We start from the raw sequence: 11,238 nt of genomic DNA, 5'->3' as shown, positions 1-11,238 counted from the left end.
TAACAAAACGAACTTGAGTAACGAAAATAGCATGAAGCCACACAGAAATAATAGAAAATAATAGAAAAAATAGGAATGGCGAATTTGTAAGTCATTTTAAACAAAAGAATGACACAATTCTGCTTGCGTTAAACTGACAGCTGCCAAAATCCAGTATCCAATAATATTTGAAAATTGAAACATGATGTGTTAATCAATAATGAGATCAGCTGTTTGGTCAATTTCATTTTCAAATATCACACTGTAATTCACAGCTGCATGACTTAAGGTAGTATGCAAAACAAGCACTAGTAATCACTTATCTAAAATAAACTTTAAAATCGGTCGAGGTATTTTTTTATGAAAATTACTTTTCAAGAGGAAATTTCTGTCAAAACATTTTGTTTAACCATCAGATAAAACAATTTGTAGAATGGTTCACAGCCTACATCAGATGTCTCAAGAAGAATTAGGTTTTTTACCGTCACTGCTAACCTCAATCGGATGAACACATTTTGACAGTTCAGCAGTACTGTTTGTAAACAGAAATTTCTTTTGTTTGTTTATTGACAAATTGGATCAGACCATCTACGGTCCGTATCGCCTAAATAAAGTTTTAAAACATTTGTTCACGATTGAATACGGTTTGTTTTTGATATTTATTAAATAAAAGTGACTAGTTGCAAAGTGTAAAGATGATCGTTTTAGATGTGCTCTTCGATTTTTGTTTAAGCTTGTTTGTAAACAGTACCGCTGAACTGTCAAGGATGAATACTTGTTCATTTGTGTCGTCACGATAAAAAACCTAATGGTTCCTCAGCTTGACAATCAAATGTATTCACTTTCATGGATGTACGCTTACAAACATTTATCCCATTCCAGCATCTTCTCAACCCAGCTCGAGAATCCACAAATTCTATTCCAGCTTGATTGTATCATTAGTTTCTTATGTTGAACCATGATTTAAAACATTTTCCCTTCATTGTCAGCAATCCAATTACAAGCAATATTGCTGTCCGACGGCGGAAATGAAAAGGCAGAAGTTAGAGGAAATAAAATTATCACCATGCATGTAAGTTCTCAATCTCTCGCTATCTCTGCCGGGGCCACCTTCCGATGGGACGGGAACCTGTGATAATGGTGTTATGAATGTAAAATAAGCTTCACCCCTTCGAATTCTGTTCCTTTATCCGACACGGCACAGTGGCACACCGGACGATAGAACTCGGTAGGTAAATCCACTGGCCACCGCCACCGGGGAATCAGGCTAACCGGACCGAACCGACTGGTCGACCGGAAGTGGGAATCCAGCTTGAGGGGAGAGGAAAAAAAAAGAATCACCACTGTGTTCGGTCCCGGCTGTAGCGCCGAGAATGTGGCCTGGTCGCTACCTCCGGACCGAGTGGCGGTGGTGAAAAATCATTATGTGTTATATGAATTCCGAGCATGCCAAGCCTCGAAGGCGTTCCGGACTATTCTCTTTAGTGGACCACCACAGCTACCGCACACACACACGGTTTAGAAGGTGGCTACCCGATGCGGTGCCCGCCGACATTAGTCCCACCCGCGTTGATATTGCGGAGATGGAGAACGGTCGTACTCCAACAGAAGAAGCTCTTGTTCGTGATTTAATATGCCGTGTAGAACATTTTGTCCAGTCAGCTCAACAAGTTTGTGAGATATTGCTTTCACTCTTCGCAGTCTCAACAACGGTGGAGAACTTGCTGTCCGAAGTGACACATTAATCCAAGGAATGTGATCCCTTTTTTTTGCACTACCGAGTATTAGATTCAATTAGTTAATCTTTGAAGAATGCTTTTGTCTCGGTGAGAAATTTGAATTAACTAGGATGTGAGCTGTTTCATGTATAATTTGAGATTTTAGTAAAATCGAACAGATTGGAGCCATTTATTTTGCGGTCAAGAATAACTTTTCTTAAAAGTATGTTTATTAATCGTTGCTCAGCTGGAGCAAGTACTTTTATACTCGAATTTGGATAGTCCAAACAAACTTTTCTCTACACAACTCCTTTTTGTAGATGGGTACATCCTTTGTGAAAATAACGTTCCATCTGGGCGGTGGGAAATGCGCATTGTTTTGTCTAAGTGGGTTGATTCTCTTCCAATAGAAAATCTGTGGATTAGTGGCGACTTGTGGTTCTCGATTATGATAAACTAGGAGTCACTTGAAAAAATTTCAATATAGGAATTTTGCAATGATAGGTATGGTGTTTATTTAAATAAAAAGCCGGGAGGGTTATGTCAGACACATAACTGGAGGACGTCAATACGATTAAAACTGACATAATTCTTTTACACTTCCGAATATCAATAATCGTTCGTATTAGTTGATGGGTTGTGAGAATTTTGTAACTTTAGCAGCTTTGTTCCCAGAATTGTAATGGTACATCAATATTAAAGTATGAGTGATAGTACTGAACAAATGAGAGTAAAACTATAGCCTACCCCGGCACCTCCGGTACCCGTCCACGGCCCGACCGTAAGGATGCCTGGGTCGATCCAATGATGCCGGTTGGAGGATGGCTTCCGGTTCACTGGTGCCCCGACTATCTTAACGGTACTACGCTACGGTCTACTCGTCTAGTCCCCGACTAAGGACCTAGATTACCCCGACGGAGAGTTCCTCGACGAAGAAATTTCTCCCGGCACCGAATCCTCTTTTACGCCACGCGGGACACCCGAAGGAGTGCCGAGGTCGGCTCTGCGATTCCGGTTGGAGCATGGCTTCCGGTTCGCTGATGCCCCGACGACTCGAATCGGTGTTGTGGCGTCTACTCGACTAGTCCCCGGTGATGGATCTAGCCTACACCGACAGAGAGTTCCCCGACGATGGAAGTTCTCCCGAAACCGGCGTTTTCGATACCCGTATACGACCCGACCGAAAGGATGCCAAGGTCGGTCCAGTGGTTCCGGTTGGGAGATGGCGTCCGGTTCCCTGGTAGCACGACGATCCTTACAATGCTATGCCGTGGTCTACTCATCTTGTCCCCGACGACGGATCAAGACTACACCGACGAAGAGTTCCCCGACGAAGGAAGTTCTCTCGAGCCGACGCTTACTCGTTGATCCCTTCTCCATTTTCGCTGCAACTCCGAGAGTATCTGTGTTACCACTCTGTTTACTGCATTTCACGTGCGACAGTTTTACCAATCAGTACACTGAACCAAACAACTCTAAATAAATGTAATATTTATCGATATACACTGCACGAAAAAATAAACTGTAAATACGGTTTAGAATCGAAAAATGATACTAACTCGGATGAGAACATATATATCAATATGTGTGAAATATGCACGCAGAACTAAACAAATTAATCTTAACGTTAGTTCCAGAATTTTATCAACATTTCCGAATTATGCACTGCAATTTCTTTATTTAAAAAATAACGGTTACGGTGATAGAAATGTACAATATCAGGTTGTTTAACTAATGAATAAATAAATGCTTCAAAACAATAAACCTCAACGAGAGGTATCAATTGCAGTAAAAGTAATAAGTATAACCACAGACTAACAGACAGGACACTCAAATTAGATTCTTCAATCATTTTAACGATCATTTCGAATATTTCTTTAGTTGGGACAGTACACGCATATGTCATGGTGTCGCCACGTTACTCTATCAAAAACATCCTGTCTGTCATCTAGACTGTGTTTATTTTTTTCATTTACCAACAGAGTTGCCATTCATACAGAATTACCTGTAATGTATTGATTCGTATACCTTATGATCAAAAAAGAACAGGAATTTTATTAAAAAAGGCAAAATTTCAAATTTTAATAAATTTCTTCATTATCGCCTTCAAAGTACTCTCCTCCTGCGGCAATACATGCATGTCAACGCTTGATCCAATTTTCCATACAAGTTTTATAGGCCGCCGAAGGTATGGCCTTTAGTTCACGCAGCGAATTCTCTTTTATGGTCTCTATGGTCTCAAAACGCGTTCCCCGCAATGGCAATTTGAGTCTGGGGAAAAGGAAAAAGTCACACGGGGCCATATCTGGAGAGTACGGTGCTTGGTTGATGATATTGGTTGAGTTTTTGACTAAAAACTGCGACACATCCAACGCTGTGTGAGCCCGCGCATTATCGTGAAATTCAGCTTTTTTTGGCACCAGCCGAGGAGCGACGCGTTTCAAACCCAAAACATCAGTTAAAATGTGTTCGGCTGATCCATAAGAGATGCCCAACAACACAGCAATCTCTCTAATCGCTACAGAACGATTTTGCAACACGATTTGCTTCGCCGATTCAATGTTTTCTTCAGTAACAGATGTTGTTGGGCGGCCAGAGATCTCATCATGATCCAAGCTTGTACGATCACCTTTGAAGCGTTTATACCACTCGTATGCCTGTGTTTTTCCTAGACACGATTCACCAAAGGCCTTTTCTAACATTTTCAACGTTTCGGAACACTTAAATCCATTTGCAACACAAAATTTGATGCACCCGCGTTGTTCTAAATTTTCATCCATTATAAAAATCGCCACACGAAAATTTTTCAACTTCTTTGTATAGACGCCAAACAAAAACTAATCGTACGATATGCGTCAAAATTAGACAGAATGTGTATAAAAGGGTTGCTAACGTTGAGAGAATAAAAGTTTACCGATTGGAAGAGCGCGGGAATTTTAAAATGAAAATTCCGGTTCTTTTTTGATCATAAGGTACGTCCATGCGAATTTCATGCAGGATACAGATTTAATACATATTGCCAAAACTATATACATAATTGTGCTACTTCTCATCCTGCAACGCAATACAAAATCGAACCCGTTTTGTTACAATATTTACTTGCTTCTGGTCAACCGCCACTTAATTTCGGATGAAAATTACCAACACAATAAAAAAAAATCTAGATGAGCAACGCTGAGAAAAATAAATGGTGAGAAACCTTCCAACATCGCTAAAAAAGTTAAATATATTATCAACGTAATCCAATAATTTATTGTGATGATTCATTTTCAAATATTATGATGAAATCAGGCATCCCTGCAAGCAGCTGATCGGTGTTGACAAACGAGGGGAAACCAACTAGTAAAAAAACTTTCACATAACACAAGGGGTGTACCGATAGTAAATAGTTCGCGCAGTACAATATAGGTGGAACTAGTGCATCACGAAAAATTATTTTTATAAGTATTTACCTATACTGTCATGTCTGTTAGTCTGTGGTATAACTTGTTCTTTTGCTTACTGTATTGCACTTATCATACTATTTATTAACATTTTTTCAGTGCCAAACAAACTTTCTATTTGTCGAATGTTGGAATGATTCGTCTGTTGAATGAAATTCAATTACTTTTTAGAAAATAAATAACACATGACTAAAAGTTTAAACTATTCGCAAAACAGTTCGCAGTAGAGGGCAGATCGCTTAGTATATGCACTTCCAATTCATAGACAATTTATAAAAATGACAATTTTCTTTTACATTCTAACTTTCCCTGAGAGAAAAGATAATGTGCAGCTAATTTAAATTCAAAATCCTAAACGCACAAAAATATAAAAAAATCGCAATCAAAGTAACTTGTAATACACCGTTCGTTTAGTTTTAATTGTGTTCTATATATCAGAAGTAATCTGCCAAACCATTGTCTTCACAGCCTATAGGTTTCGTCTTTTCAGCACGAAAGACGATGAAGACGATAGGTCTAAAAGAGCGTAATTCTACATTATTTATAGGCGATATTTACTTTCGTCAGAAAAAAAACACATTTAATTATGAAAATGTTCACACCTCTAAGTGGGCATCATGCTCAATTATTTTTGACATTTCACTTCTGGGTGCACGCTAAACGCAAACTGCTTAACATTACTGAACTAATAGCGTTTTCCGTCACGAGATGGTGTTACTGTGATGTCTTCTTCGATTTGTATTGAATTGGTTAAAGTGATCCATATTGATATATAATATATTTGCAAATAATTAATTGGTCCATTGAAAATATTGAACCTGTAGACAAAAGGCTAGACCTAGCAGATAAATTTGACATAAAAACGTGCTTAATCCACCTAGCAGTGAGATGATACCTTTTTTTATCATCCGCATGTGTTTTTTGCATGAATATTTTTCGGTGTTTTAGTTCTCATGACATTAATTAAATGACCGTCGTTTCAAGCGGCAATTTAAAGTTCTATTCACTCATTACCCTATAATGTTGAAACTGCACATCGAATCGAATTTGAATCTAGAAGTGTATTTATCGATTGAACATTCCATTATATGTCGAAGTAAGTTCCACTTTAGAGCTTTTCGCCAATATTTACGGTACTTCCAAAACCGGTATTCAGGAACCAGCATAAACGAAACGATTCGTATGGCCATAAAATAATATGACGAATAAATTGCAATAGCTTTGAATTCAACTATGAAGTTTTTTGCGGTATTGTCATTTTCTATATTGGTTTGAATTTTAAAAACTCATCACTCTGTAATTCCAGAATCGGAAGCTGGAATCGAATAAAACTCACCAATTTTGTATGGTACCATAAAGAACCGGAATTCGAAAATCGGTGTAGCCGAAGCCAGACAAATTTACCTGAGTAGTTGTATAGTTTACATTTGATTCAAACTGTTTGAAAATCAGTATAGTCATCTTTGAGAAATCGTAGCGCAAATTGAATTTTTGAGTACCTTCCGAATCGAAAACTGAATACCACTACAACAGAAATATGTTCATTTGGTTATCGACTATCCAAATCTGCTAACCCGATAAACCTGATTAATTTATGTGAAATAGACATTTTTATATTAATCACCCTGTATCCCCTAAACCGGAAGTTGGATCTGACTGAAAAGCAAGATGTTTTATAGGATTAGATTTAGATTTCATTTGAATCTTAGATCGATTCAGCCATCTACGAGAAAAATGGGTTATACAATTTTAATTTCGTTTCACATTTCATCCTGTAGTTCCGGAAACAGGAATCGGATCCAAACATAATTCAGGAACCTTGTATAGGACGACTTTTCATATGAATCTGAGTTTGTAGAAAACGGTTGAGTCATCTTCGAGAAAATTGAGTGAAATTATTTGTCACATACGCATTTGCTGATCTCGACGAACTGATGCGAATGGTATATGGGTTCTTGTTATGTTCTTCCAACATTTATTGCTGTAAGTAGTTTAAATCAGTATAATTATGGAATTGCTTTTAACTGGGAAATGCTGCCATCATGTGGTTTACATATGTCATATTCGAATGATTATGTTGAAAAAAAAACGAACCGTGCTAAATTCGGTCCAAAGCATAATGTCATGAAAAAGGATGCTGTACACAGTCTTTTTGGTACTTAGAAACAATTGTATGTAACAGTATAAAAAATCGTGTTTCACGTTGCCCCCAAGCATAGCTTTGTCATTTTTTTATTTTTAAGACTAGATGACATATAAACCCAAAGAAAAGTTGAATAAATATATTAGACTAGTCCTTTAGAAAAAATATTGGTTTCAAAAGTTTCATGATGATCGAAACTCCACTGCTAACCACAACGGCAAAGGTCCTCTGATGCGATTACAGTTAGGCTTGTCCTGACCTTATGTTGAGCGAGATTTAAGAGATAAAAACATTACCCTGTCGCTGAGTGTTGGCTATGTTGATTGAACTAAAAACAGGGACGCGAGAGCACTTCGGAAGCGTGTTTGGTCAAGCTGATGCGGAATCGGGTGGACTTTTGGCGTAAATTTGTATCTGTTCTGTATGCTTCTCTTAGACTATCCAGAACACAGAAGAATTATCAATAGCAAGTATTACTGTACATTATTAGAGCAACTAGTAAGTGCTTTTCTAGGCCCAACACCATCGGACAAGGCCCGTATAGGTGACAGCCCTGAGTATGATTTAATTATTCCAATTGTGTGAATTGTTATTTTTTCTCCACGCCCATTTGCTTGTGGTCCACGTCAATGTGACACAAGTTATTATGATTATCTGTCACATTTCGAAGCTGTGTAATTATAATAAAATCGTATAAATTCGCGCACCGATCGCAATTCCGCAATTCCAACTTGTCCTTCTCTAAATGCCAAACACTCGCACCCAACGAAAGCGGATCTCAGCAATCACGTGTCCTAATCTCCAAATTAAGACAGTCTACTCAAAATATAATCCGATTGCATCTAGCGATTCCACCACCAGCTGCATACGAGCAGAAACGGCTGCTGCACCCGGCGCTATTTAGTTTCGTCCCGGAAGAAGCGTGGTTTATTGCATTCCCAATGTGGTACCGATTGGAGATTATGTTCCTCTTCCTTCGCCATTCGTCTGAGCGTCGAGCCCGACCGCGTCTCACTCAACCGTTACCGAGAATAGCCCTGGGTTCCCTAAACGTGCGTGCCTCCCGGAAAAGGATACATTCATATTAAGACATTATATTGTGCAACCATTCAACCTTGCATTCGCTTTTTTTGATTTCTTTTTTTTTCGTGGGTAACATTCGAAAGAGGAAGAGCAAAATTGAAATAATAATCTCTTATAATAAATTCAGGAAACACATTATGAGTGAGCACACATAGCTCAACAGTTTCGGTACCTCGTCGGCTGGTTGGTAACTTGAATTGAAGCCACGTCAGACACGCAGCTAGTGACCTGGAGCGGGTTGGGAAGAGCAGGGTTCCTAATGAGGTATTACTAATTTGCTAATAATCAAGTGAATGGGTGAGCTGTTTTCGGTTTCCTTGAAAGAAAATATGAAGAAAAAAATATAATTGAAAAGAAAATGATATCTTAAGGTAAACCAAACCAGGAATTGTGAATGGTTTCACCCTTGGCTTTTCATTGAATGCAATTTTGGTTTCGAGGCGGTGCGCAGGATATAGAAACTGATATCTTAACCAGAAAGGGGTTAAACGAACAGTCGATTTTATGGTCAGCGTCGTTTGAGGTGAGACCGGTTCTTTTTAGAGCATTTGGTTTTCCGTTCCACCCTTCGAACAACGCACGCGATCCGGTTTTCTCTGCAATAACAGATGTGATAGCTGAGAATTGTAACGTTTGACAGCAAGACTAGGGGATTTGCTTCGCGGTAGCACTTGGACTTGCCGTTTCGGGTATCTTCAGGAAAAACCGGATCTTGCGCAAGTTCCCATAAACAAGATATAAATCAATTCATGCTTGGCAGTACTACAACACTCCAAGCAGGACGTTTGAGCTCGCTGTTATCGCCCGAATGCAATCAATTTGGGATATTGTCTGGGCGGAAAGGAAACGATTTTTTAAAGACTGAAATGACAAAGAAAAACAAATCTTCTGGGACCCAACGAGGACAACGCCTAATTTCCTATAAAACGATACACATCTTTCACATAAAACAAAACCGTGGTGGTAAGGTTAGGTATTTTGTTTCAGGTCAGATTATGGACTTTACTAGGAGATTGCATCTTTTTTTAAATGATGCAGAATATGTCAAATTGTTTATCGATTTATATATTCCTAAACATTCAAATCGGAATCGGTAGTTAAACATCAGACGCGGAATCCATTTGGGACTCGTACAGAATTCTGAATTGAAGTGAATTATTTTAAAAATGGGTAATTTTCTACTCGTTCTCGGTTCATTCACTCACATAAAAATGAGTAATAAACCACCCAATTTTTGACACACATGTTGTCTATCCATTATCGTGAAAAGGATACTATTAAAAAAGTTTTCCCAGTTTTGTCAGAAAAAGGTCGAATAATGCACATTAATGGGTATTTTATTTTAGCAGTGTTGGCAGAATCGTAAATTCATCCACAACTAATTGCTGATATTTTTGCAGTATTTTGCATAGTAGGGGAGACCGGGGCTAGTTGGTCGAGTTTCGCTTTCGGAATTTATGTACGCTTTCTTGTTAGACATTTTAATAAACGCTTTGCTCTGTCATGAAGATACACCTTTTGAGCACATGGGTGATTTTTTTCATTCCTGTATGAAAATCAGGAATATAGTTATTAACAATCAAATGCGGAGAAAAAAAAATCGGCCAATCAACCCCAGAGCCGGGGTGCGGAAATATGTGTAACACATCAATTGTATAAATAAACGTTGTCATTAGTTAAAAAAGTCTGTATGCATCATTTTTATTATGTAAGTACGTAAAAAAACTTTCCTTTTTGGTTTTTGAGTTTTTTTTCCAACTATTCTGGCATTAATTTCGACCGCATTAGTGAACTTTTTCAGTTTCCTTTCTGTCTTTTCCTCCACCAGCATTCGCGCCTATGCTTAGTTTCTTTTTTTACTCCTCCAATGCTGCTGTTATTAGAGAATTGTTAAAATTTTAGATAAATTCGGGATTCACAACCTTGACGATCCTCCGAATCATCTTTGGGGAGAATTCTGTTATTTTCAGGATGGCTTACATCTGCAGCAGATTCTATACTAATTGGCGAGTTTTGTTCGGCGTTGGGTCAATCTGCGAGAAAACCTGTCAGGAACTCTAAATGCTAAAAGTTTTGATGGCATTTGATTCATAAAATATTGTAATCATATTTTATATCGACAATTTCCAACTTTTAATGATTTAAATCTCTTATTTCTATTTGTCAATGATTTTAATTTATTTCCATTACTTATTTCTCATGTATATTTTTCCTTATGAAAAAAAGGATAACATTTTACAAAAATCCAATTGCATTTTACTCTAAGTCAAAATTACAACTCGACCAACCAACCCCGCACAAAAGTAAGCCAACCTGCCCCAATGAATGTTTTTGAAAACAATCACGACTAACAAAAATAAAAGTAAGGTTATACTGAAAACCAATATGTCATTTTGTAAAGTTTTTCCACCAAAATCATTACAGATGTCGCCACTGCGCACAATAGCCTTTTCAGAACAGCTGCTTTGCCAAACGGCCGTTCGGCCAACCAGTCCGGTCTCCCCTATAGACACGCGAGTCGAGAGATATTCACAATAGAGTAGAGATCACATATTCTGCAAATTCTACTAGTGTCATCGCCTTCTACTAAAATGTTCAATAAGCAATAATAAATTAATGAAAGAGAAAAGGCACATTCCGAATCAATCGCGAAGTCCGATTTGGAGTCGAAATCGGTGATTATCGGAATAACATACAGTATGACATGCTACAGTATGACGTCCGGTTTTTTTACTGAAGCTCTAGTGCTCAGTTTCATCCGATTAAATAATCAAAATAATGTGCCTCCATGAAAAAACTTATGACTTGAACTGACATGAAGACAAAACGTAAAACTGACCTGTGATCTAGCCAAAAACCTGTCTGTGAAAAT

The sequence above is a fragment of the Malaya genurostris genome, chromosome 1, assembly GCF_030247185.1.
Source record: "Malaya genurostris strain Urasoe2022 chromosome 1, Malgen_1.1, whole genome shotgun sequence".
NCBI classification, from domain to species: domain Eukaryota; kingdom Metazoa; phylum Arthropoda; class Insecta; order Diptera; family Culicidae; genus Malaya; species Malaya genurostris.
The sequence above is the reverse complement of the archived record's forward strand: the minus strand, read 5'-3'. Positions refer to the sequence as shown.